Raw genomic sequence first — 13,163 nt, 5'->3', positions numbered from 1 at the left:
ATGTAACGATTCGTGAAAAATAAGTTATCTAGGCTATTGTGTGAATTGGTTAAACCTAGAAAGCCCAAAGCAGTACATTTTTACAGCTTCTGCGTAAAGTTTGATGATAATACAAGCATGCCGTTAGAACATTACGAGGATTGTAATTACTCAAAAAAATATATCTGTCGAGTGTCAACTTCACGTATTCGTCAGTTCTTGATTGATGGCGTTGACTTATAAAAGTGGAATAAAAGACAAGTGCATATCGCATCTCTTGTGTTATCTTAACGATGATAATTGTTGTTGTAATAGTCTGATTAAATTGATAACACGGTGCTATAGTTGCTGATTATAGCACCATAAAATATTAACTGTTTTTTATTGCATGAAACTTCAAGAATCTTCTACGTACATTTATCTGTCTATACGTATTAATTGGAAATATAGAACTCTTTCTAGGTATCCCTTATTTAGATTTAGAGCATTCATGTATTCTCAGTTCTTTGAAATTTCCATGCCACTTCTACTTGGAACTGATAATCTTTAGAATTCTTGTTTCAAAGCTTCTCTTCCTCTGGATGTATGAGATTGTAAAACCTCACCTGTAATTATTCGGATTTTAACGACTGATAATTGGCCCTAGACTACGTCCAACAAGAGTCTTTTATTATTTGGAACTCAAACCCTATGAAGAAAATTGACCTCTACGCAGCTAAAGTTGACTTCCCTCAATGTCCTCTGTATCTTAGTCAGATGTAATGTGAGCTCTGAGAAGTTAAAGTAAGTCCTAGAAGATGTGTACTGTAGTTCGCTAACCACAATGGGTTTCAAGGAAGTGCCCTCGTAATGTCACATGGAGTGATTACCCTGATAACACGACTGGGAACTTCAAATGTGTCGGAGATTGCTGTGTTATGTAAACCCGTAATTATCTTTGATTACGTCATGTGACGTAAAGTGATAAAGCCAACACACCGAAACGCGTAAAACGTCGTAACGAGTACAATATCGCTCTTACTTTAGGAGATTTGCTATTTGTAACGTTTTTTTGTATTGAAACTCTGCACATTGTGGTGATTACATGATTAGGGTAAAATTGACTTAATGGGAACATGCAGATTTCATGCTCCATTAGGTATTTTGTTTTGTAATAGAGGATATGAGTAAATACCGCGATCCAAGGACGTACGCGATCACCAATGATCACTAAACACGAGGGAACTTGAAACAGGTAGGAAACCTAAATTCCTCCTGAATATCTATCAGGAGAAACAGAACGCTAATATCAACATTCGTAGCGTTAATCCGAACATTGCTATTACCTGCAGTCCAAAACCAACGCCAAGTGGATCGTTTTAGCATCGAGCGAAAAATCCTGGCCACAATTTCGAAATTGTTACGCGTGACGGTTCGCCAAAGCGACTGTGTACATACTCTTCAAAACGCTCAGAGGTTGACTTCAGAGATACTTCAAAAAGTTCAGAAACCCAGAACCCACATTGAATGCAATCATACAATGATTGACTACCCGGAAACGATTAATGTTGTTTGAACGTTTTTTAAATATGTTTTTAAGTAATGTTCTTGGTTGCATTATATGAAGGCTTCCAATGAAACAAAAAAAATGAAAAAATGTGAAAAATGAGCGGACATAATTTTCATAACAACCGCACTGGAAGTAATTGGATAGCTAACATTACTGGATAGTTCTGGATTGGTACAAATTTATTTCGAAACTGCATAGTAACAACCTTTTAATTTGGATGGACTTTGATTAATTCACACGGTCCTACAGTTTTAGTTGCAGGCTATTGATTTAATAGTTGGCAGTTGCAAGACTGTAAGAATACACCACTTGTCTGTAAAAGGTAGACCATTCAAAAGTCTTCTAATATACCTGTTACAAGGGTCTAATTCGTACACTCTATAAGCTAGTATTGTTGGTGCTAATATGTACGCTTATTATTTTTCAAATTATATATCCCTGCGGGTAAGGAGGTGAAATGTTAAGCAGTGTTCAGTAATTGAATGGAAGTTACACCTTTTATTGATTTCTGATTTTTCCACTATTTTTACTGTGGGTGTGCGTCTTAAAAGATTTTCATTGAGCTTATGTAATAAGATACCATTGTGCGTTGCTTTAGAAAAAAATCAGAAGCTTAGGTTCTAGTTATTGCCAGTTCAGAAAGAAGTAATTTAATAAATGTAACATAAAATATTTTAATAATTCTAATACTTGTGTGTCAGTGCTAGAAGTAAGATTATCAATTTTATCGGCTGGAAGACTTTATTTTTTTAAACTGTTTTCATGAAACGGGAAGCCAAAGTAAGTTTGAAACTTATGCACACTGGCTTTGATTTATTTATTCATACTACTAATCATCTTTTGGTAGCCTCATATTAAAAGAAGAAGAGGAAAGGGTACTGCCTTGATAAGGAGTCGGAAAATATTAAAAATATAATCTAATCGAGTTTAAAGACTAAGAGAAATATCAGGTCAAAAGATCTGAAGATGAAGCTGATTTGGGAGATATCATCAATAATTCAGTTATTTAATGGTTTTGCATATGGTACAATCAAAACAGGCTGAATTCTTATGATTATATATATATATATATATATATATATATATATATATATATATATAAACATATTTTAGTATTAAAACTTTATGATGCGGTATGAATTTTGTTCATTACCAAAGGATCTATGATACTTTTCAGCTCTTTGGATACAATGACTCAGAGCTTACATCTCCTCCTCCTCGTATGTAGGTCCTATCCTGATTTACTTTTGTATATAGTATACATTACATGCTTTATGAACCCACTGTATAATAAGGTTACTATAGAAGTTATTGCAAATAGTGAAGTCACATTCTTTATAGCCTCGCTTTGCATTGCCCCAGTACGCAGATTGGATTGTACTTCCTCTAATATTTGTTATTGTTTTCCTCATAGCATCTACCGTACGTATTTGCTTTTCTTTGGAGTTTAATTTTGTTGTGTAAACAGTTCTTCGTGGTGTATCACACATCCGAACCTCAATATTTAATTAGCCGAGTTGAAATCAGTGAAAAAATAGGGCTGGCATTTAAACATTTCAAATGATCTGAAATTGAACTCTGATTTGGTGTGGTTTTGATCGTGAAAATAGTGGACATCAGGCAGCATGATACTGTCTTATTCCTACTTCAAATGTGTGTTCTAATTAGGCATCAAGTTGATGTATTAGATAAGAAGCGACGACTTTGGACGACTATCGATGTATCGAACGTGTCGCTATTTATAACCGATCTTGGAACAGTGACTGAGTCAACATAACCTTCAAATGAAACGAATGCTGGTTGGAGCGGTAAAAAATATTTAAACAATGAAAACATGTTTTTTTTACTGGTTCGAAGACTGATTGTGAACGAACCGTTTGAGATGGACAATTGAACTTTAGAATATTCGGTATGTCATCTAGGTTAGAAATACTTATTCGCTATTCTCGCACTTCGGCTTTACGTCAGTAAAATTGACAGTTTGAAGCACATACCTAGTTTTATATCAACCTCAAATGCTTAGGTAGACAGAAAAACGTATGTTTAGACGAACTTGTTTTTACTTCGTGTCGACCAGCTAGTTTATTAGAAACATATTTTTCGTAATTGTAAAGATACTATTGTTTATCCTTAAATAATAATCTTATCATTTGTATTATTGTCATAGACTTGTTTTCTAGTGACAATGAGTTAGTCGAAGCAGGCACTTGCTCTGGTCGTCCACGTCTTGCATTATGTGCTTCTATATACCTGTCAGTAAATCCATGACGGAGCTTTTTAACTTAAAATTAACAGTCTTTAGATAAAATTTCTATGGTAAAAATATGTGCGCTGGAATAAAATTAAAAAAAACCTATTTTGTTTACTTTTGTTGCGAGTAGCAAAATAATAATAGTTATAGAAATATATATTTTCTCCTTTTAAGATCACACTTTTTTCTCCTACACTGAGCCTCATTGCCTACAATCATCTCGAAAGTGAAATAACAAACTTTATAACCAGGCCATAATGTCGAGTCCACATAAAATGGCCTCAATTACTAGGTTTAATGCAGTTTCAATAATTAGTTTAGTTGTTTGTGAAGTAACAGAACGTCATTTTACAGGCTAAGTGCCAATGATAATCTAAGAATTACTGGATTGATGTCATAGTGTTATGCTCCAACCCATTGCGGTTTACAAGAGGTCGGATGGTCAATAATTACCGGTTTAGTGCTACACTTCCAGGAGAAACCGGATGTTTTCTGTCTTCTCCCGTAGTTGTATATAGGCGGCTTGATGGTTTCCTAGGTGTAAACTGTAATGCCCATAGAAACAGACTCTTTTATTGAATTAAATTACATGCGCAGTAACTATCATATGCCAAGGGCCCTTAGACCTTGAGAAGAAAGAGCTAGGACATACGCAGGCTTACAAACACACCGTCTAGAGTTTACACACGCGGTTTCAAAGTGTTCCAATTTAAATTTTTGGATAAAAGGTTCTGAACATGAAAGCGAGTGTTTTACTATTCGCTATTCACTGTGGATCAGTCAAAGAGAGAACGTGCGATAAACATCGGTGTGTTCCGACGGGCTGGGCTTCTTCAGAAACTATTTATTTACACAGTGGTGGAACACAAGCACTAGCCGATAGTGCCTTGAGAAGCGTGATAATGCTTATCACACGTTCTCTGATTTTTCCGTGAAATCAATAAAATAATCTGAATAGCGCTGTGCTGTTTTGTTTTTAACAAAGCACTACGATAGCGAATTCCAACTTGAGAAAACACCGCGGAACAGACAGTTCGAAGGGGTTTGCATAATACAAGGTACGGTATTTATTCCATTTGAAAAAGTAAAAATATTCGTTTTTTATTACATGGTACATTTAAAAAATTTATTGAAAGTCAGCTGAGAGAAGTATGAGTCCTTGTTTTGGTTATGAAATTATTTTGCGATTTTCTGAAAAGGATCAATATAATTGAACTTCCCTGATTAATTAGCACCATACACGCCGCTCAAGGTTCTGTTTGAATACTTGAGTAAGATACTACCATGAGATACGAAAAGAACTTATGCCTAATAGTATAGTGATTTTATTGTGTGGATTTCTAAATGAATGGTCTAATTTAATTTAATTGAAAGTAAGAGTGTTTTAAAAATTTGGATTGAAAGTGAGCAGCCACATACCTCCAATGAGTAATCCCAGTGATCCACAGGTGTGTAGTGACGTGCTCTCGAGCACAAGCGCGCCTACAGCTCGACTGTTCACTGTACCGGCACTGCCTACACTACTGACAACCGACTACACTGGCTCCGTGGTCGCTGCGGGGGGACGAGAACCTTCACTAGTTTCCACTTCCGCCTCCTCTCCGTGGTGGCCACGGCCTCAGTGAACTGTTACTGCACTGGTCTACTAGATCAGGTTAGCCTCTCCTTCCTGGCCGCGACTACTCGGCTTACTCTCTTTGCACTTCCGTTTGTCTCGAGAGCTTACCGGGAGTAGTCAGTTGTTGCTGTCAGACGCGTTTACGTGTCCCGTTTATGACGCGTTCCTCACGACAAAACGAGTTCTCGGCAAATTGTAAACTTGTTGTGTAGGTCAACAACACAATAATACACACAATCAACACTGAATGTATACAGGTGAGACAAAAAGAAAAAAAAAATGATACAAACCTTTTGGAGTACCTACGTCTCCATACACGTTATTTCATGCTTATTTTAAATTCCAAAATTTCTAATATCCAATATTTAGAAATTGCAATTCAAAGGGATTTTCAAATAAAAAAAGTTTAAGGTTAAATTTTAAAATGCAAAATTTTACGCAGTTTGAAGTTTTAAATCTTACAAATGTTTATTAGCAGTGATTATGACTTATTAGTAACTTTGAAGACGCTGGAGCAATTTGAAATAATTTAAAACTAGTTAGTGAAAACAAGATTTTGAAATATTGTTTTGTTTTTGGACGTGGCCTTTCGAAATTAGAGGTTTCATGTTCAACATTTAAAAATTGCAATACAAAAGGGTATTCAAATAAAAAAAATGAAGGTTAAATTTTAAAATTCAACGCAGTCTGAAGTTTTAAATCTTCCAATTTTGTTTGTTAGTAGTGATTATGACTTATTAGTAACTTTGAAGACTATATTGGAAATAATTTAAAACTAGTTAGTAAAACACGTTTCGAATATTGTGTTATGTTTTGGGCATGTCTTTTCGAAATTAAAGGTTTCATCGTCAGTTGAATCAACAAATAAAATTAAAATTGATGTTTAGATTGTGATTTTAGTTATATAATTTATTTTCTACCTTAGTGTGTTATTGCTGTTTTGCTTCTGTTTGCTTCTTTAATTTTTAAAATGTTATATATCATCTCCTTTGTCTGAACACGTTTTAATGTAGACTAGTCACAGTCGGGTCTGTTGATCCCGCGCTGACTATACACAAGTTACGCATAATAATCGGGCGATACACTCCGAGACGTTACTGCCAAGTGGTACGGCAAGGATGGAGTATCCACGGAGCCGGTTGACCCTGTGTCGGAATGACTGCGTTATGTGCCAGTGAATACCTCTGATAAACTTCACCACTTTGTGTCCGACCTTGGAATTACATAACAGCAGCACAATACTGCGGAGCGGCGCGCAGCATCGTGTGGACACGACAGACAATGGTCGATAAATACGCAATACGCAACGTTAAGTGCAACTTGTACTTTGTAAATTACTTCATTTCGCCTAGTATACATACATCGTGCTGCACCAAATTAACGGTTTTGTTCTTGCTACACATAGTTGCTGTAAATTATATTTTTATATTATTTTGGGCTATTGTAACGTAGTTTAATATAATCGTAGTTTTCATTTAAAACTTAACTAATCCTCGCATGCTATTACGTTATATTTTAATATTTAACTATAATAAATTAAAGTAAAATTTTTATTTATTTCTGATAAAACATACAATACATATAAATTCAACTACAATATATTATGGAAATATTCCCATATGGTCTGTGTGACGCGCTTGTACACGGGAATTTGTCGTAACAGGTGCTCGTTTAAATACCGAATTAACGTGTAAAAAAAAAAAAAAAAAAGTTTACAAATATCTATGTTTGATTGTATTAAGTTGGTCTGCAGTTATATTTTCTGAATTATATAAAAAACCAGGCTAAGTCCACGCCATACTTCGGGCAGCGTGGAGGCATAGATACCGGGAGGCATCGCGATTGCCCCACAGCTTCAGCCCGGAGGCCGACTCCTGTTTACCATTTTAAATTTTGTTATAGAAATAGTGGTGGTTTCACATCTAATATCAACCTTAAAAGTCAATTAATTCGAAAGTTATAGCGTATATAGACGAAGATACACAAGGACAAATCTCTTTTCGTTAACATTGTTGGGAGAAACTCCACAAAGCGCTCAGCCAATTAAGCTTCACAGTGCCCTGTTTGAAATATAAAAACACGTTTTAAAGCTATAAACATGGATTTAATAAAAACCAATAAATTTATTCAAACATTTTCTGTACACAAATGCAGTTCGCTTGCAAAATCATGCAAATTAACAAACAATCCTTTATCCATTGACAATATCTATTTGTCTTCAGGTGACAATGACGTGAGGTATTCTCTCTGACCCAAGGGCACCACCATAAGCATACGCAATACGCCTACACTAGTGTTTATTATGTACAGTAGCAAATTCTATTTTATAGAACTGTTTTATAGGTCTGAGCTATTTTCCAAATTTCAAGATACTTGAAAGTTAATTTAAAGTCTTCGCAAAGTTAATTTAAAGTTTATAAATATCTGCACTGAAGAGACAAACAACAAAATGAGATAATAGAAACTTTCGAACTACATAACGCATGTGATATATCCATCTCATCCATCTCATTTTCGTCGGTAACCCAGTCAGCAAAATAAAATAAAAATTGCCCTTTTTCTTTATTTTAGAAGCTAACATATCTACTACAATAACTTCATCATATTTGCTAATGAGTTACTTAAACATTGTACACTTAAAACAACCCACAGTCCAGTGACACACTCGCCGTGCGTACGAGTGGTTTCAGTTTTTGTTTGTTTTGTGGTTTTTATTTAACCTGAAATAAATAAATAACATTTTGTCTCTACTAAGTGCGAATCTTGGTTACTTTATTGTGAAATATTACTAAAACCGTAAAAGCTATTTTTAGTAAAAAAAATATTTTTCAGGTGTTTATTTGTTTTGTAAATTTTCAAATAAAAAAAAAAAAAAATTCTCAAGTGTCCGTAAATATATTTAGAGTTGAATTTAATCCAAACCATACTGCTTAGACAAATGGTGTCTATCATGGTTTTAAATCACATTGGGTTACGAAACTACACTGAATTTGTTTGTAACTGCCGAATAAAACGCTTATGGAACATACAGTTTGTGCATTTTTGTCTAACATTTATTGGCCTATAAATTTTAAAATTTACTTAACATCCTTGCGGTTTTTTTGTAATATTATTAGTTATTTACTAAATCATGGGTTAATTATTTTACGAAATCGCCTGCATGCCGAATCGAGCCGTAGGTTCAGCCGATTCTCCTACAAACATAAAAATTTCGCGTTTTTGGAAATTTTACGAAAACCACTCTGTTTATGAAACAAATAGCCTACTTTCAATATTCAGCTCAAAAGTTCGATAATTTTATAACATTAAAATATTTATGTTACAACATTGGCCACAAAATAAAACAACTAAACGCATTTTTATTTCTGTAAATTTCGTTACATTGTTCGTTGTTGTACATATCAACACGTTATAGAAAACATATGAACAACTTCCTACGACTGTAAAAATAATAACAGTTTCAAATTAACCAAGAATAAAAGGTAATGTTAGTTAGAAATAATAAAATATAAATCTTTTGTTTAATTTATTTTTTAATTGTGAATGGCCCCGATTATTTGCAAGAGATGTGTTATATATCCTCTCTATTCACGGGAGGTACTTAATTAGTACTTTTATTAGTGTTTTAATTACATCTCGTATAATCCATAATGTTTAGTATCTCTGAAGTGTTAATCTGGGGCCAACACCCCTTTTGTAAGTTTTAATGCTTAATGCTCACTCATTCACGGGAGGTACTTAATTAGTATTTTATTTACAAATTTGGCAGCAACGAGTTACATCTCGTATAATCCATAATGTTTAGTATCTCTGAAGTGTTAATCTGGGGCCATACACCCCTTTTGTAAGTTTTAATGCTTAATGCTCACTCATTCACGGGAGGTACTTAATTAGTATTTTATTTACAAATTTGGCAGCAACGAGTTACATCTCGTATAATCCATAATGTTTAGTATCTCTGAAGTGTTAATCTGGGGCCATACACCCCTTTTGTAAGTTTTAATGCTTAATGCTCACTCATTCACGGGAGGTACTTAATTAGTATTTTATTTACAAATTTGGCAGCAACGAGTTACATCTCGTATAATCCATAATGTTTAGTATCTCTGAAGTGTTAATCTGGGGCCATACACCCCTTTTGTAAGTTTTAATGCTTAATGCTCACTCATTCACGGGAGGTACTTAATTAGTATTTTATTTACAAATTTGGCAGCAACGAGTTACATCTCGTATAATCCATAATGTTTAGTATCTCTGAAGTGTTAATCTGGGGCCATACACCCCTTTTGTAAGTTTTAATGCTTATAATGCTCACTCAATTTTGAAAATTAAAGTATGTGTCCTGTAAGTTTTTATTTCTATAAACATACTTACGAGTGGCGATAGAAATCCAGAAAGACATGACCTACTTCTTTTTGGCCCTCAAACAAACACATAAAACCAACGAGTCATTACTATGCCGTTAGCTTACATGATGTTACTAATGACTGTGATGTTAGTTTGTTTCCCGTTCTTACATATCTTGTAGACTTTCTGGCAATTTGTGTTGTAAAGGCCCAAGATGTTTGCCCACTTTCCTGTTTTCATTCCTGTACAAACATAGATGTCTACCTACAGTTGCTGCGTCATTGTTGATTCAGTGAATCACCACCTGTCAGACTAACCTGGTGTCATTAGGGTCTCCACTAAAGTGTTCTTGGAAAATAAACACAAATCTCACTGCTTTATATGCTTACATTCGTTATTATAAAACAATTTAATAAAAACAATCAACATTTTCAATATCATCAATAGACATAATACAAAATATTTAAGTGACGAAGATTTTATTTTTAAAGTAATACTAAGATCTGCGTAACTCCTTACATTAAATTTTCGAGACGTATTTTTGACATTTGTTGAAATTTGCAGTGTGATTTACCTCTTGGAAGTGGAGAATCGAAATTAACATTGTAGTATTGTTTCTTTTATGAGGTGTCCCTGTGGCATCGGAACACTACCTTGTGGATAAAATAAATAATTAACCGTTTAAATTATAAAAAGTCTTTGGTGGATTCCATTATAAAAAGAATCAAAAGATTATAAATGAAGTTCTAAAAAATTGGTCACTGATTGAAATCATAGAAAATTAAATTAAATATTTAACGAGGTAATTTACTCAAATTACACTTGGTTACGTTATTTACTGGGCCCACTTAATGCGTTTCTGTTATGGAAAGTTATGGAATAAGTTGTTATGGAATAAGTTTATGAGAAGTTTGAAACATGTAGAGGAGAAAAGGGTTTTTTAGAAAAGAATAAAGTAGTTTCTGAAGTTTTACGTGTAAATCATCCATAAAATATTACAAAGAATAGATTTACCGGAATTATTACTTGGTATCCAATTAGGGATAGGGGGTATAGAGGGTATCAGGTTCTGTTTGGGTGCAGCGAAACAATATAGTGAGCAAATATTTCCTCCCGATGACCTACTGATCCCAGGTGTGGGTATTGGGAACTCGTCGCTATCTTGATAAGGGAATCTGATAATCTGTAATAATTATAGAAACAAGACTGCCTAATTAAATCTTTGTTGGAGTCCTCAAAAATCTAAGCCTTATTCAGTGACTTCAAAACTGTTTTGATATATATCACTATGCTGGCAAGAGTGCCTAATGACGCTTTGTTGGATTCTGAAGGTCTGGTGAAGGTGGAAAAAATAATGTGCTGAGATAAAGAGTTTCTAACGAGCATTAGTGTGATCTCAGGATTACTAAGCTATATCTGGATGAGATAAGGACGATTACTTCATATTGAACTCAATTATGCATGAAATTTCAAATATCTATGTATACTTCAAAATTTGTTATTAGTTTGAGTGAGCTCTGAATGAATTGTCTGATTTGCTTGATGTATGTTAAATCAAGAGAATTATGTATGATCACTTTGTTCAGTAATATTTTATTCAGCTTGTCGATTCTGAGGATAGCTACATATCTTTAGTGATTTGAAAGCAGTAAAATACAGTCGTAAAAACTGTATATCCTCTTTATGTATTAAAATGCATGTAGTAGCCAAGAAAATTATCTAAGCAAGGAGTCGTACAACTTGACCATTATTCATCACACAATGAATATACAATCTATATCACATCATGCTGTGATTCTGGATTCTTATTGATTGCATTTACAATTCGTTCACGATTACTATGTATGCAATTCAAGTAATCAGTTAAAATTGTATTTAATAATAATTTGCTTTGTTGGAATGTCTATGACCACCAAACGATCCAGCGTTATTTGGGCACATGAATTCTGTGATTAAAAAAGCATGCTCCTTTTCGTTGGGGATTAATTTTTTATGGTTTGAGGCAATGAAAATGTTTAGTTGAGTTCTGTTACTGATAACGTCTAATTTAAGAAAATATCTGTGTACCACGAATTATAATCAGAGCCTTTTATTATTTAATTAATTTTTCTTATTTTCTTTTCTATAAATGATAAATTCTGTAATTAAACGAGCGTCCACTTGTGGCTCATTCTCACTCACAATCCCTATGTATAATGACAGAGGCGTTTATATCTGTGTTGCAAATTGTTCTGTTACATTTTTGTTAGTTTAAAACTAGTAATTATTGTAATAAATGTAATAGTGCAATGTATGAAGTACCTCGTATCGTAGGCTATATAGTTTTTTAGTTATACACTGGCATTCAAAGTTAGTGGCTACCCCTGTCATTTCTAGACTGAATTTGTTTGTAACTGCCGAATAAAAGCTTTTGGGACATGCAGTTTGTGCATTTTTGTTGGCCTATAAATATTTATAATGTACTAGATATGCTTGCGGTATTTTTTTTTTTTTTTAAGTCAATTCAAATTAGGTTTTCACTGCTTACTTTCACTTTCAGTTACTTTCACTCACAGTAACGGTTCCATTGCTATGCGTATTAATGTTATTTTCAAACTTTGAAAATGTTTATTTGCTTGAGTAAAATATACAAATGGAAAAACGTTGTTAAAAATAAACCGAGTATCGAAGAACCCGACAAACGTAACGAAAGCTTTTACCGAACTAACTTCAAGTACAACTTTGCTGCTCTTTGATTTTTGATCATTAACAGATCATATACTGTCATGTGGATAAATGATCAGTTAAAATGTATAACGTAAACATTTAATTTCAACTGAAAGGATAAATCAGATTTTACAAGAATATTTGGACATGGAAACACTCTCCGCGAGATGGGTGCCGTGATTACTCACACTCGACCATAAGCGCAACCGTGTGACCACTTCAAAAGAGTGTTTAGCGATGTTCAGCTGTAATCTGGACGAGTTTAGGCGCCGTTTTGTAACAAACTGTGGACGAAACATGGATCCATCGCAACACGCCAGAGACCAAGGAACAATAGAAACAGTGGGTTACTCGGGGTGAACGTGGACCAAAGAAGCCCAAGGTGAGTCTGTCGGCCAACAAGGTCATGGCCACAGTTTTTTTGGAATGCACGGAGTGTCATTCACATCGATTACCTTGAGAAGTGTAAAACGATCACCGGCGAATATTATTCAGAGCTTTTGGAAAGATTCTCGACGTTGATTTGAAGGAAAAGCGGCCGCATTGGACGAAGAAGAAAGTGATGTTCCATCAAGACAATGCACGTATGTACACTTGTTTAGTCACTATGGTAACAATCCATGATATGGGCTACGAACTGTTACCCCATCCAGTATATTCTCCAGATCTAGCCCCGTGCAGATACAGCAGATACATTTCACAGTTTTATAAGT

General features: G+C 34.3%; 2 protein-coding genes across 2 annotated transcripts in view; one reads left to right on the top strand and one right to left on the bottom strand.

The window, feature by feature from the left end:
* The window catches only part of LOC124352795, a 38,503-nt gene extending 33,096 nt beyond the window's left edge, over nucleotides 1–5,407 (bottom strand). Inside the window, exon 1 of the mRNA XM_046802469.1 lies at nucleotides 5,199–5,407. The gene's annotated coding sequence lies outside the window, so the exon portion shown is untranslated. The remainder of the gene's footprint in view (nucleotides 1–5,198) is intronic.
* Nucleotides 1–13,163, top strand: part of LOC124352794 (tubulin polyglutamylase TTLL5) — a 158,258-nt gene that overhangs the window by 51,937 nt on the left and 93,158 nt on the right. The window lies entirely within an intron of this gene.

This window comes from Homalodisca vitripennis, chromosome 1, assembly GCF_021130785.1.
Source record: "Homalodisca vitripennis isolate AUS2020 chromosome 1, UT_GWSS_2.1, whole genome shotgun sequence".
NCBI lineage: Eukaryota > Metazoa > Arthropoda > Insecta > Hemiptera > Cicadellidae > Homalodisca > Homalodisca vitripennis.
Note: the sequence above shows the minus strand (reverse complement) of the source record. Positions and strands in the feature narration are given on the sequence as shown.